At 41.2% G+C, this 13,479-nt stretch overlaps 1 long non-coding RNA gene across 1 annotated transcript in view; it reads right to left on the reverse strand.

The window, feature by feature from the left end:
* Positions 1–11,922: 11,922 nt before the first annotated feature.
* The window catches only part of LOC132435532 (uncharacterized), a 43,082-nt gene continuing 41,525 nt past the window's right edge, over positions 11,923–13,479 (reverse strand). Inside the window, exon 6 of the long non-coding RNA XR_009521569.1 lies at positions 11,923–12,402. This is a non-coding gene — a long non-coding RNA (uncharacterized lncRNA). The remainder of the gene's footprint in view (positions 12,403–13,479) is intronic.

The raw sequence follows: 13,479 nt of genomic DNA on the forward strand, positions 1-13,479 counted from the left end.
AGAGATACAGAGGATAAGATGGGACTTTTCCCTCCAGATCCAATCTGTTCTCCTCCTGAAGTTGGAAAGTAAGCATTCGCAGAGCACACTCAATGGTGAGAAAAACTGTCTTCTCCAAGCCTCTTTGGTCTTTCAGTTTTAAAAGCAAGTAGAGAGGATTCTGATAGTATGGGGTCATCCAAAAATTGATCTGAATTTATTGTTTTTGGATTTAGAAACTAAGAGTTGGGAGAGCAGTGATACCTATGCTTGGTGAAGATTGATTTTTCTACCACAATTGTATATAAAAAGAAGTAAATATATAAATGAAAACCAAATAAAGTGATTTTTAAATATAATCATTAGTTGTGCCCATGATTTGATAAACTCTTATTTTCACTTAAAATTTTTAGTAGTTCACTGTTATCCGATTTGCAAACTCGAATTACTTTTGAACATTTATCTTTCATCCAACTAATAAAGATCTTTAATTATATGGCATCAAGAAAGCTATTAAACTTCTCTGTGTCTTGGTTTTCTCATCTGTAAAATAGGAATAATAATAATGTATCTGTATCAGGATAACATTGTGCACATTAAATGAGTTAATATATAGAAGGAAACTGACACATAACATTATATAAGTATAGAATATATATGTAGAATAATTATAATAGTTTTAGGTTGATTACTTTAAAAATTCTAAGTAGAAAACAATGTCCAAAATTGGCACCTCAGATTGGGTTTTCCAGAAGCAGAGATGGATTTCTAGAGAAGGTGTGCTGGGAAGCAGCCCAGGAACAGGGAAAGAAGCTGGGCAAAGATGGGACTCAACTGTGGTCCAGCCTCAGTCTGATCCCTCAGGACCTTCTGGATGGTGAATAGCATCATAGTCATGTGACCTGGAAGCCAGAGGGCCTTTAATACCCTGCGTCAGTTAGTCGGTGGCTGCCGGCTGCCCCAGATATAAGGTGGATCCTGCAGATATTTCTGAGCATGTGGCTTTCCTTCCACTAAGGACATTTCTCAGGAGGAGGCCAAGGGCAGCTGCAAACTGTTGGAAGCCAACGCTCACAGCCAGTGGTGGGGGGTTGGAGTGCTCTGGCGGGATGGGAGACCTGGGTGGGGCGCCACCAGTATTGCTTACAACGAGGTTCTCAAACTTTAGCACACGTCGGAACCCCCAGAGGGCTTGTTAAAACACAGATTCTGTTTTCTAGTCTAAGAGTCTCCAATTCAAGTCTGGAATGGGACCTGATGGCTTGCACTCTGACAAATTGACACCATTGATACAGGGCCCACACTTTGAGAAACTCTGTTCTATGCTTTTCCATACTTTTTTTTCTTATCTCATTTATGGTTTGCAACTTCTAGTTTCTGTGACAGTGAGCATTGTTTTCTTGTTTCTGTCCTTGATTGTTTCTAATGATTCATCCTTCCTGTGATTTTTGTTGTGGTTAACTGGGAGATTCTTTTCAGCAGGCTTAGAAAATTCCCTTCTGTTTCCAGTGAAAGCTGCTTACCAGGAAGAGGTGCTGAATTTTGTCAAGTGGTTTTCCAGTAACTATTATGATAATCATGTTTCTTTTTTCTATTTATTCAGATTACCAAATAGTAAAAACTTCTTTGAAGTCCTAGTTTAAACCTGCTTGTTTATATGATGGTTTATTCTTTAAATATAGTGATTAATTTGATTTACTAATATGTATTTTAAGGATACAAGTACATAAACGGCAATGACTTGTTCTGTTTTCATTGCTTCCCTTTCCTTTCTTCCTTCTTTTATCTTGCTTTCATTTTTTTCTTTTGGTTTTAAAATTTTGCTAGCTTCATAGAATGAGTTGAGAATTAGCCCACCATTCTCTATGCCATGGAATATTTTGCATAGTATAAAAATGACCTGGTCCTGGAATATTTGGTAGAATTTGCCTTATACAACTGTGTAGGTTTGGCGTCTCTTTGAGATATTGATTAATTTTTGAATATCATATCAACTTTTCACAGCAGGAATAGACCCCACTTGGTCATGATGAATTCTCCTTTATATCTATACATTGTTGGATTTAATTTGTCATTATTTTGTTTAGGATCCTTTGAATCAGTGCTTATGAGGGATATTTGTCTGTCATTTTTTTTCCCTTGTATTGTCACTGATAGACTTTGATATCACATTTCCTTGTCTCTTCAATTTGGTGCTTTCTTAGCCTAGATTCTAAAATGCTAATTGGCCTGACTTGGGCACTGAACATATTTTTTTCCCTGCATGCCTACCCAGATGCAGACTTCCAACCAGCTCTGGTCTTCCAACCAGTTCTGCTTCATCATTTTACATGCATCAAAATATTCACTGAGCTCCTACTATGCAACAGGCGCTGTTCTTGACACTTGTCAGAAGGAGCAGGGGAAATTCAAAATGAAAAAAAACAAACAAGCACTCAAGAAGTTTATATCTCAATGATATTTTAAATGACTCTTTGCCAGAAGTATTCTTCTGGTTGCACCCTAGCTCAGGGATTTGATGTTCTGTTGAACATGTATAATCCTTGTCTATATCCTCTGTGCCATTCCATATCCCCACTTCCATTTGAGCCACTAGTTTTGAAAAAAGGACTACCTCATGCCCATTCACTGTTGTGTGTGTTTGCCCCACTGCTCACTCTACTTTCATATTCCTCTCACCCAAGGTCTTAGTGATAATAAGTTACCCAAGCATTGTACCTAGGGAAAACCAACACAAGCACTCAAATAAGTTAGGAAAGGGCATTCCCAACCCTGACAGCTAGACAGTTCGTAATGATTTATTTACTGATCCAACAAATATTTATTGAGTGCCAACTACATGCTACATCTAATACTAGTATATATCATATTAGATCCTGGCAAAATTAGTGTAAATAAGGGAGGAAATATTCATGCTTTCCTAGAACTTACTTTCCTTTGTGACAAGACAATAATCGAGACACATGCAGTTTCTAATACTGCCAAATGACATGAGAATATAATCCAGACCAATATTCATAGATTATCATGAAATGCCTCCAGAGGTGGCATTTTATTTGAGACCTGAATAATCAAGAGTAAGTTTATTCAAGTGCCTGGGGGAGGAGATTCCAGGTGAAGCAAGTGGAAAAGACTTGATGTGGGAACAAACATTGTGTATTATAGGGACAAGAAGAAGGCATGTGTGGTGGAGAGCAAAGGGGGGAGTGTGTGAGGGAAGGACAGAGCAGAGGCAGAGCTTTGCAGTCACAGTGAAGAGTTTGAAGTTATTTCTGAGTATAATTGGAAACCATTGAAGGGCCTTATGCCAGGACATGAGCTGAGTTCCTCCTTAGACATTTTAAAGGATGATTCTGACTGCTGGGCTCAATGAATAAAGAGGATTCCAGAAGCGGAATCAGAGAAATTAATGAGTAGCTACAATGGCGGTCCAGGTGATTGAAAGCATCATGGCTTGGTCTAGGTGATTTCATTCAACACAGAGGCAGACAAGTTTGTGATGTGATATATATTTGGGAGTAGAACCAATAGAATCAGATGATGATTATACGTGAGGTGTGAGGGATAATAAATAATTTTAAATGACTGCTAAATTGTTTGAACAACTGAATCGGTGATGGTACCATATACTGCAATGTGGAAGGCTCAAGAAGGAACAGACTTGATGGTTGCATGAAAAACTGGGAGCCTTATGTTGAAAATGTTAAGTTTTAAGACCTATTAGACACTCAAGTGTATAGTGTATGTCAAGTAGGCAATTATGTTCACAAATCTGGAGTACAGGGGACAAGTCAGAGCTGGGATGTAATTTTGAGTTATCAAGGAGATGATATTAATTACTATACTTGCACTGCACTCCTTAAGTATAATCAAAATTGCTCTTGAAATTCTCTATGGAAGATGCCTTGCTTTAGACAGACATACCACCCTTATTAAGTCCAGTGTAGCCAGATTTTCCTCTTATGCTGGAGCATTTAACTGTTTTAGCTCTTTTTTGGTGAAGTCACTGGCTTGTGCTTAGCAGCCATGTGGAAGGAAAAATACATATCTTAAGACATTATCATCACATCCAGCATGAAACTCTAATAGACATCTCAACCTAAATGTTTCCAAAACAGAATTCATTATTTCTTTCCAAAAACTCTTATCTAATTTTCTACCCAATGAGTTCAGCTTAGTAAATGGTACCTCTACCTACTTTATGGCTCAAACAACCAATCCAATAATAATTGTCTCTTTGGGAGGTTCACGGAAATGGTCAGATTGAAGGACCACTGAAGATCTTACTTCCTCTTCCATTTGTTTTGGCCATAAGCAGGCAGATGTGGCACCCAGCCTTCAGCACAGCACCTAGTGATGCCCACCCCAGTGTTCACACCTTTGTGTGGTCCCTTCCCACAGTGTGCCAGCTCTGGTCTGTGTGACCAAATTGAAAAAGTAGAACTGATGGTATGTCACACTCAAGGTTAAATTATGAAAGACCCCAGCTTCCAACTACAGCTCTCTCTCTTGGATAATCAATCTTACAAACTAACCTTGGATCTCATCCTGCTCTGGGAAAGTCATCTGCCTTGTCTTGAGGACACTCAGGTGGCTGCCCTGTGGACAGACCCACGTGAAAAAAAACTGAGACTTCCAGCCAATAGCCAATGAAAAACTGGGGGCTCCACCCAACAGTCATGTGAATGGAGGTGCCTCCCCCGGCCCTTTCAAGGTTTCTGATGATGCAGGTCTGAGCAACAGCTTGACTGCAACCTCATGAGAGACCCTGAGCCAGACCCCCCACGAAGCCACTCCCAGATTTCTGAAACTGAGTGAGGAGATCAAAGTCTGCTGTCTTAAACCAGTGTTTTGGGATAGTGTGTTACGTAGCAGCACATAACCACTATGGCAGGAGAGAGTGCTGGTCTACACAAGTTATCTCTGGCTCTGACTTTGACGTGGTCTCTCTCTCTCTTACCCTCTCTCTCTTTCCATCCAGCCTGCCACATTGTCATTTATGTCCCTGCTCCACTGTAACACTGCCTCTCTGCAACCATCCTTTTATATCTGAAAAAAAGTAAACACTTCACTTGGCTTTGGCTGAAGGGCACCACACAATGGGTTAGACCCAAATCGCTGGTTCCCTGGACTGGCTCAGTGCCTCTGTTGCTTTTGTAGCACGTCGATGAAAGAGAGAATGGTAAATAAATTCTCTTCGCTAATAAAATCAAAGAGCTCTTGGGTTCTTCAAAATTCAGGGTTATTTCTGAAAATTAGCCCTTTCCTTCCGAAAAAAAGCATGGAATGTGCTAACTGGAAAGGAAGTTGGAGGTTATTCAATCCAGTTTCTTCATTTTTTTCAGAGGGAGCCACTGATGTCAGAGTAAAGGGAGTGAACGATCAATACTCCCTCAGCCACTGAGTGAGAGCTGGGATGAGCACTCAGGTGCTCCAGTTCAACCCTTCAACCACACTGCCCTGAGTACTGACCTGGAAGGTAGGCGTCATTATCATCAATGATAAGAGCGGCCACAGAGACCTCACACACTTGTCATAGTAATCCCGTTAGTTAGGTGTTATTATTCCCGTTTTGCAAATGAGAAAAAGAGACACAGTTAAGGTTAAGTGACTTGGCAGGGTTTGCCCTCTTCCTAATCGGTGAGTCTGAGATTTGAGTACAGGCAGTCTGATTCCAAAGGCTGCCTTTCTGTATTTATATTATCATCATTACTATGAGAAAACTTTGCTTTTTCTTCTCCACATTCACATGCAGCAATATATTATACACTCTATTCTAAAATGTTCATCAGTTCTGTGAGTCTAGGTTCAAACTCTTTCCACCATTAAAACTATTATATTATTTGAAATTGGAAACAGCCAAATTTTGCCTCAAACTCTTTTTTTTTTCTAGTTAGAATGAGGTATTTATGCATTTCTTTATTGCAGGCAAAAAGTAGTAAATGGTGCAGAAAATCTCCTGTGAAAATTATTTTTAACTTCTTTCAAGTAGATGGCAGTAGCTTCTGATTTTGGTTGTCTTGATCAATGTATCTTGGAGTGTGGAGGGATGCTTGTGAAGTTAGATTGAAGCCAGTTATAAATCACCTCTCAGGGCTGGTTCCTAAGCCAGACTCTAGATGCAGTTTCATTAATGCACCTTCACTTTTGCTCAGAGTTCTGTGCTGGCCCCTCAAAATGCATTTTGGAGAGCTGGTGCTAATTATAATATGGTGCTAATGGCCTTGAAAGAGGCTGAAATAACAGAAGTAAACTTGCTTTTACTTTACATTCAGGTCCAGGAGGCCCTGAGGCTCATCTACAAATTCACCAGCCATCTGTCCAGAGTGATCATTTTGTTTTTACCTTCAGCTCTTTCATTTCTCATTTAGTAATGAGCTTGGAGATTGCTTTTTAATATTGGCTGAAGAGCTGTCTAGTGTGTGGTCTGAAGAGAATAAGGATGATTTCAGATTTGCCTAAAGAACAGGGGTTTGTGGAAAAACAGGCAATTCTGCTTTATTTCTATACACAGCAGAAGGATCAAGCCTGATCCCTTCCAGGAGGGCTGCCATCCTTCTCTGATGCCAGCCTGCCCAGTTGGACTCCCAGGGACTCAAGATACTGTCTCTCTGAATTTGCCTTTGAATGAAGCTGGAGTGGACTTCTTCTTGCTGAAGTAATGTTTACTGAGAATATACTGGGGCCCGGCTCTGTGCGAGATGCCAGGGAACCAGCCATTAGAATGACAGGGTCCCTCTGTGCTCAGAGCTCACGGGCTGACACGCAGAAACTGCCTGGCCCTCCAGTCATGTGGGGGTCACTTTTCGCAGGCAAGGATCCCAGCTGCCTTTAACATGCATATAAAGTATGGCCTCTGAACTTGGGCAGTTTACAAAGCAATGAGACCAAGTTAAACCCAACAAGAACTTGACTATCCTCATGGTATGAAAATAAGACGCATGAATCCCATCTCCATACATGCATAAGTGTATTCAGCCCTGTGTGGAGGCCCCATGCAAGGCACTGCAGGGAATTAAACAGGTGACAGGCTGACGCACGGGAAATTCGTGTTAACAGGGGTGCCCTAGAACATGGCAATGAAGATTGTGTGCCTTCATCTGGGAAACTGGAGAAGGATTTACACCAGACTTAACAGTCACCCTAAGAGTAGTCACTGATTGGAGGATTTTGGGGGAAGTATCAGTCAGGGAGCCAGTGACCCTTTTTTTAAAAAAATACTGACTCTGTTCCTTTGATGTAAAGTTAAGATATTGTCTCTCAAATACATCTCTTTAAAGTTTCATGCTTATTTGTAAAGCTGAAAACCGCTGCTCTTTGTATGCCCTTAGTGATCTTCTATTGGAGGTGTTTAATATTTTGGCATTCTTAAGTGTTAGTATTCTTGTGACTATGTCTATGTTAACTCTAATAAAAATATTATACTAACATATCTTCTACTTATTTATTATGTTAGATCCTAACTTCCTTGAAGTCAGCGTTCACACCTTATACCTCATCACATCACGGTGGTGCCCTGGTGTCCAATAAACACACAGCAACTTGAAACAACAATGACAATAGTGGCTGCTGGTTAATATTAGCTGCAGACATCTGGGTCAAGTTATTTTCACTCAAAACGGAGTGGATTTTAACCCACTTAGAAGTTGGACAGCCTCTAAAACGTGATAGTCCAGGAGCAATTTTCTAGAAGAACTGTTTTTAAAAATATTACGTGCTCTGGAACGATGTAAGAATCCACAAAGGGAAGCAGATGTGAGGAAAGTGGGGGGCAGCAGAGGGGTGCTGTGCGCAGGAGGCGCAAGAAACCACAAGTGGGCGCATCTCTCAGGAGCGCTGAGCTAAGGAAACAAGACAAGATGCACGATCCCTGGGCAGAGGTCGAAGGTGCCACTTGCCTGGTTCTGTCAAGAAAACAGATCCAAGCCGAGGACATTGGGACACATGCTCCACATATCTTGATGGCACCAAAGGTGGCACAGATGATGGTGAGACATGGTGAAGTCCACCTAGGAGGGACACAGAGGATAGCCCTGAAACATCATCCTCAGCAGCTGGCAGAGGAAGAGAAAAGACCAGGAGAGATTCCAAGGAGATAGACAGCTCTCTATGTCGTGATTCTGCTTCTGTTTCATAAATAGGTTCATTCGTGCCATATTTTAGATTCCACGTGTAAGTGATAGCATATGATATTTGCCTTTCTCCTTCTGACTTACTTGACTTAGTATGATAATCTCTAGGTCCACCCATGTGGCTGGCAGATGGCATTATTTTCTTCTTTTTTATGGCTGAGTAATATTCCATTGTGTCACCTGAAAGATGACACAGCTGCGTTTCTAGAGTTTGCATAACGGCTTCTTATTGCCTGTCACCTGGTCACCTCCCCCTTCCTCACTGGAATTCCGTTCATTTGGGTTTCACCTACTGACATGGCAGGAACTTCTTGTTGAGAAGAGTGAAACTGCAGGGAAACAAATGATGTAAACTTGCACATCCACGCATCCCCTTCCCTCCCCTGCTGCATGGAATGATGCCCTCACTCCCATCTCCATCTTGGCTCTAGGTCCTCATCCTTCAGCCTGGTTCTGGGCTGCTGGATTGATGCGCTTTCCTCGCCTGCATCCGAAGACTCTCTCCTTTCTCGTTCTCAGCTGCTCCAAACATGGGCAATACTCTTGCATCTTACAAAAGCCTTGCTCAGGGAGGGATAAATTCGGATTTGGGCATTAATATATACACACTACTATATATAAAATAGATAACCAACAGGGACCTACTGTATAGCACAGGGAACTCTACTCAATATTTTGTAATAACCTCTAAGGGGAAAGAATCTGAAAAAGAACAGATACATATATATGTATAACTGAATCACTTTGCTGTACACTGGAAATTAACACAACATTGTAAAACAAATATACATCAACTAAAAATAAAAAACAAAAGCGAAAACACTCTTGCTAAATTTCTCACCGCTTCTAGTCACTACCCTGCTACTCACCTCTCCTTCACACTCAGGCCTCAAAAAGGGCTGTCTACACTCCCCTCTCTCTTCACACAGACACACACAGGTACACACAGGCACACACAGGTGTGTGTATATATGTGAGTAGAAAGTTACAGTAGTACAAATGAATCCAGTGCCAAGTCAGTGTCTCTCTCAACAGAGGCTCCTAGCCACTCAGGCTCTCTCCCAGATGAAATATTTTGTGCATCTTTCCAGAGCTATGACATCTATACACAAGTATATACACACCACACACTCACACATACACATTTCCTCTATACACACTATGTCATACATGGCTGTTTTCATTTAAGGATATGTCTAAGAGATTGCTTCCTTTCTGCCTATGCAGATCTTCTCCACTATTTTTCATGACTGCCTAGTATTCTGTTGTAGGAATGAACCACAGTATACTTCACCAATTAAGTATTGGGGGAGATTTGTTTTCTTCTTTTAAAAAAAATAAATTTATTTATTTATTTATTCATTTTTGGCTGCATTGAGTCTCTGTTTCTGAGCGTGGGCTTTCTCTAGTTGCGGCAAACAGGGGCTACTCTTCATTGCTATGCACAGGCTTCTCATTGCGGTGGCTTCTTTTGCTGTGGAGCATGGGCTCTAGGCGTGCGGACTTCAGTCGTTGTGGCACCCAGGCTCAGTAGTTGTGCCTCGCGGGCACTACAGAGCAGGTGCAGTAGTTGTGGCGCACCAGCTTAGTTGCTCCGCAACATGTGGGGTCTTCCCGGATCAGGACTCGAACCCGTGTCCCCTGCATTGTCAGGCGGATTCTTAACCACTGTGCCACCAGAGATGCCCCAGGGGGACATTTCAGTTATTCCAGTCTTCAGTTATTACAACAATGCTGCAATTTATATAATTAATATATGTGTATTATATAATAATATATATATTATATATATATAATATATATAATTTCAAACGTGTGCAATTATATCTGAAGAATAAATTCCCAAAAGGAAATTGCTAGATCAGAGTATGTGCATTTAAATCTGATAGATGTTATTAAATTACAAGTTTCTATCATTACTTCAATAAGAAAGGACTTTTTCCCTATACCATTACTAGCAGAATGTATTGTTAAACATTTTTACTTTGCTAATATGATAAACAAAAATGGTATCTTGTTAACTTGCATTATATCTTATTATAAATGAGGCTGGGGCTTCCCTGGTGGTGCAGTGTTTGGGAGTCCACCTGCCGATGCAGGGGACGTGGGTTTGTGCCCTGGTGCAGGGGGATCCCACATGCCGCGGAGCAGCTGGGCCCGTGGGCCATGGTCGCTGAGCCTGCGCGTCCAGAGCCTGTGCTCCACAACAGCAGAGGCCACAACGGTGAGGGGCCCGCGTACCGCAAATAAAATGAGGCTGAATCTCTTAAAATGTTCAAGAGCCGTTTGTGTGTGTGTGTTTGTCTATGTATTTGTATAGCTTGTTCTTTGCTCATTTTTCTATTAGGTTCTTTGTCATTTTTTAAAGTTTATTTTAGGTTGTCTTTATAGTTTAAGAAAATTAGTATTTTTTAAAATTTCCAAGTGTGTCTTTTATCTTTAACTTTGTTTAGGAGTGTCTTGTCATCAGAAATATTTTATTTTTATGTAGTCTGCCTTACCAATCTTTTCTTTCTGGCTTCTGCTTTTGTTCCAAATTTTAAAAGGTCTTTCCCATTATTTTTTGGGGGGGGGACATTTTTCTATTTGTTTTCTATTTGTTAGGTCAAACACACCTAGACCTTGGTTCAAACCCCAACACTATCTTTAGCAATGGTTGTTACTCAGATGACTATATCTTTTAAATCTCAATTTTCTCCTCTACAAGCTGAGGATAATTGTATTTCTTTACCAGGGCAAATGGAAGAAGTGAATTAGGGAATATGTAAGCGAAAATAGCAAGGGCTTATCACGGAACAGGTACTTAATTGCCTTTTCCTTCCTCTGCTTCATCTGTGCTCTGGGTCTTAATTACTCTTGCTCAGCCCATGTACATACATTTCTTCTCTCATGAAACCACCCAAATCCTCTGTATATCCCTCTAAGCAACAAATTTCTCAGGTGAAATGGTCCATTTGTATTCTCATTCACTTTGCTACTGGTTTCCACGTAACTGTAGTTGGCAAGTAAAATATTCAGAGAGCAGAAAGGGCCCAGGATCCATGGTCTTGGACATCCATGTATTCAGAGTAAGAAGACAGCCAGTGACAGGTGTGGTGGGAAAGGGAGCTGGGGGCTGGGGAGAAACGCATTCTGCATTACGAGCCTGGGGATTGGCACTCCAGTCAATCTACGAATCTTTTGAGAGGTTTACACCATTCCTTCTTCACATCACCTAAGCCACCCCGTAGAGGAAAGCTTGTGATGTTTCTCCTCCCGAATCTGATTCGTGTGCTGCTCATTTCAAAACATCTGGGCATGAGACCATACCTGATTCAAACATCTAAGTTTTACCCTGTTTTGAGAGAGAAGAGCATCCCTAAGTAGGTGGAAAACGTCCTGGAGCAGGGTCCATATATTTGTACTGCATCCAGGCTCTGGCATTTGCTTGCTGATGGGTTGTGTTGTGTCAATCATTTGCCTTCTCTGGGCCCATGAGTCCTCGCCTTTCAAATGACAAAGGATGTGCCCTTTGATCACTATGATCCCTTCTAGGTCTGAGGAGCTATGAAACTAAAGGCCTAGAGGTCTTTGTAACATTGCCAGGGCTAGTACTGGTATTCCAATCCCAATGTGGCTCCAGCTCTCATATTAGCAAATTTCACTTTTTTATTATTTGCATCTCATTGTGCAGCAAAGCATGCATCATTGGTAATTAATGCTGCCAGCACAGCACTCTGCTAAACGATTGTTTAGCCTAAAGTGGAATAAAACACTACAATGACTAGTACAGTATCATTATGTAACAGAAAATTAAAAATCTGAGAATTTGATTGGAAGTCTCAGGTGAGTTTTTTGGTATAAAAATGTTAACCTCAAATAGCTATAAGCAGGTAAATGTTTTATTCATCCCCCTGATATGAAATAAATACTTGTGATGTAAATTATGTATAATTAATACTCCTGGGATAAAAAAAAACTGTATGCTAATAGGATGTCAGTTAATTAAGAAAAGAATAGGAGGTAAACAAAGGTGATTACAATTTATCCTGGGACCATAAACAGAAATCGTGCCTTAAATAATCTCTGTAAAAAAACACATTATACAGCAAATCTTTTGTTTACATCCAGAGCAGCCGTCTAATAGTTCACAGCAACTGTTGGTGGAGAAGTTAAACGAGAAAACAGCTTGTGATCGCAGGCTGGGCTTGGCCCTCTCAGCCACTGGGACTCAGCTGAGATGGTCTTTGATGAGCAGTCTTGGTCGCTTCAGGGACATTCTCCGAAATTTAGCTTTTTTGGAAGCCAGAGGCTACATTAAAAAACAAACAAACAAACAAAAAAAGGCATCCAACTAATGAAAACTTGAAATAGTATACATAAACTAAATGACAGTTTTATGCCTCTGGGCTAATTTTATCCTCTTCTTTGAAACTGGGTAACAGATTCACGGCACTTGCCCGACGTGTGTCTGGATGAAGTTACAGTGATGGACGGTACAGATCAGAAGATACGTCTGAGAGTCTCTGAGCCCCCTTCGCTATTCCTTCCCTTCTTCATTCATTTTACATTTACTGACCACCTGCTCTGCGCCAGGCACAGAGGCCAGAAATGCACTCTGGTTGTTGCCAGTCCTGTCTTCTTTCCTGTCTTGGGTGGCGGTCCTCACTAACCTAGGGGGTCTAGATATTCTGATGAAAATAGGCAGCAAAGAGCTGGATATGGAAATTTGAAGCTCTGGGGAAAATTCTAGGTTTACGTTTAGGTTATCAGAGTTGTATGAGCTGAGGACCGAGGGGAGCTATCCAATGATCATGAACATTCAGGTGCAGGAAGAAGCAGATCCAGGCCGGGAAGGAGGACCAGCCAGCAGATCAGAAGGGTACTGGAGACTGAGGTATCACAGAAACTAGGGAACAGGAAGACTCAAGGAAGACAGAGTAATCCACGATCTCATTGGAAAGGAGTGGAACGGTCAATAAAGAATGAGACGTTTTCAATGAATTCTGAAACTATATGGGCTGAGCAGAAGCGGCTACAGAAAATTGAAGACTTGACTGCATCATGTGAAAATGGTGCATCCAAAACCAGTGAAAATAATCACTGGATACATTGGAATAAGCAATGGGGGAGAGGTTTTTGATGGTGAAGTGAATTTAAGAGGCATCAGTGTAGACGGTAATTCAGTTCTACACTGAGTGATACATAAGGGAGTGACATAAATTTGGGGATTGAAAAGACACACTTAAAAAAACTGGTAGAAAAAGTCATTGGAGGAAGACGGGAAGGCATTAAGGCACAGAGAGAGGGCTTGTCTTCCAAGAGCATAAGGCCTTCTCCAACCTCTGAAGCAGGGTAAAGAGTGATGGGGAGGATGAGGGCCTCACTG

This window comes from Delphinus delphis, chromosome 12 (genome assembly GCF_949987515.2).
Source record: "Delphinus delphis chromosome 12, mDelDel1.2, whole genome shotgun sequence".
NCBI lineage: Eukaryota > Metazoa > Chordata > Mammalia > Artiodactyla > Delphinidae > Delphinus > Delphinus delphis.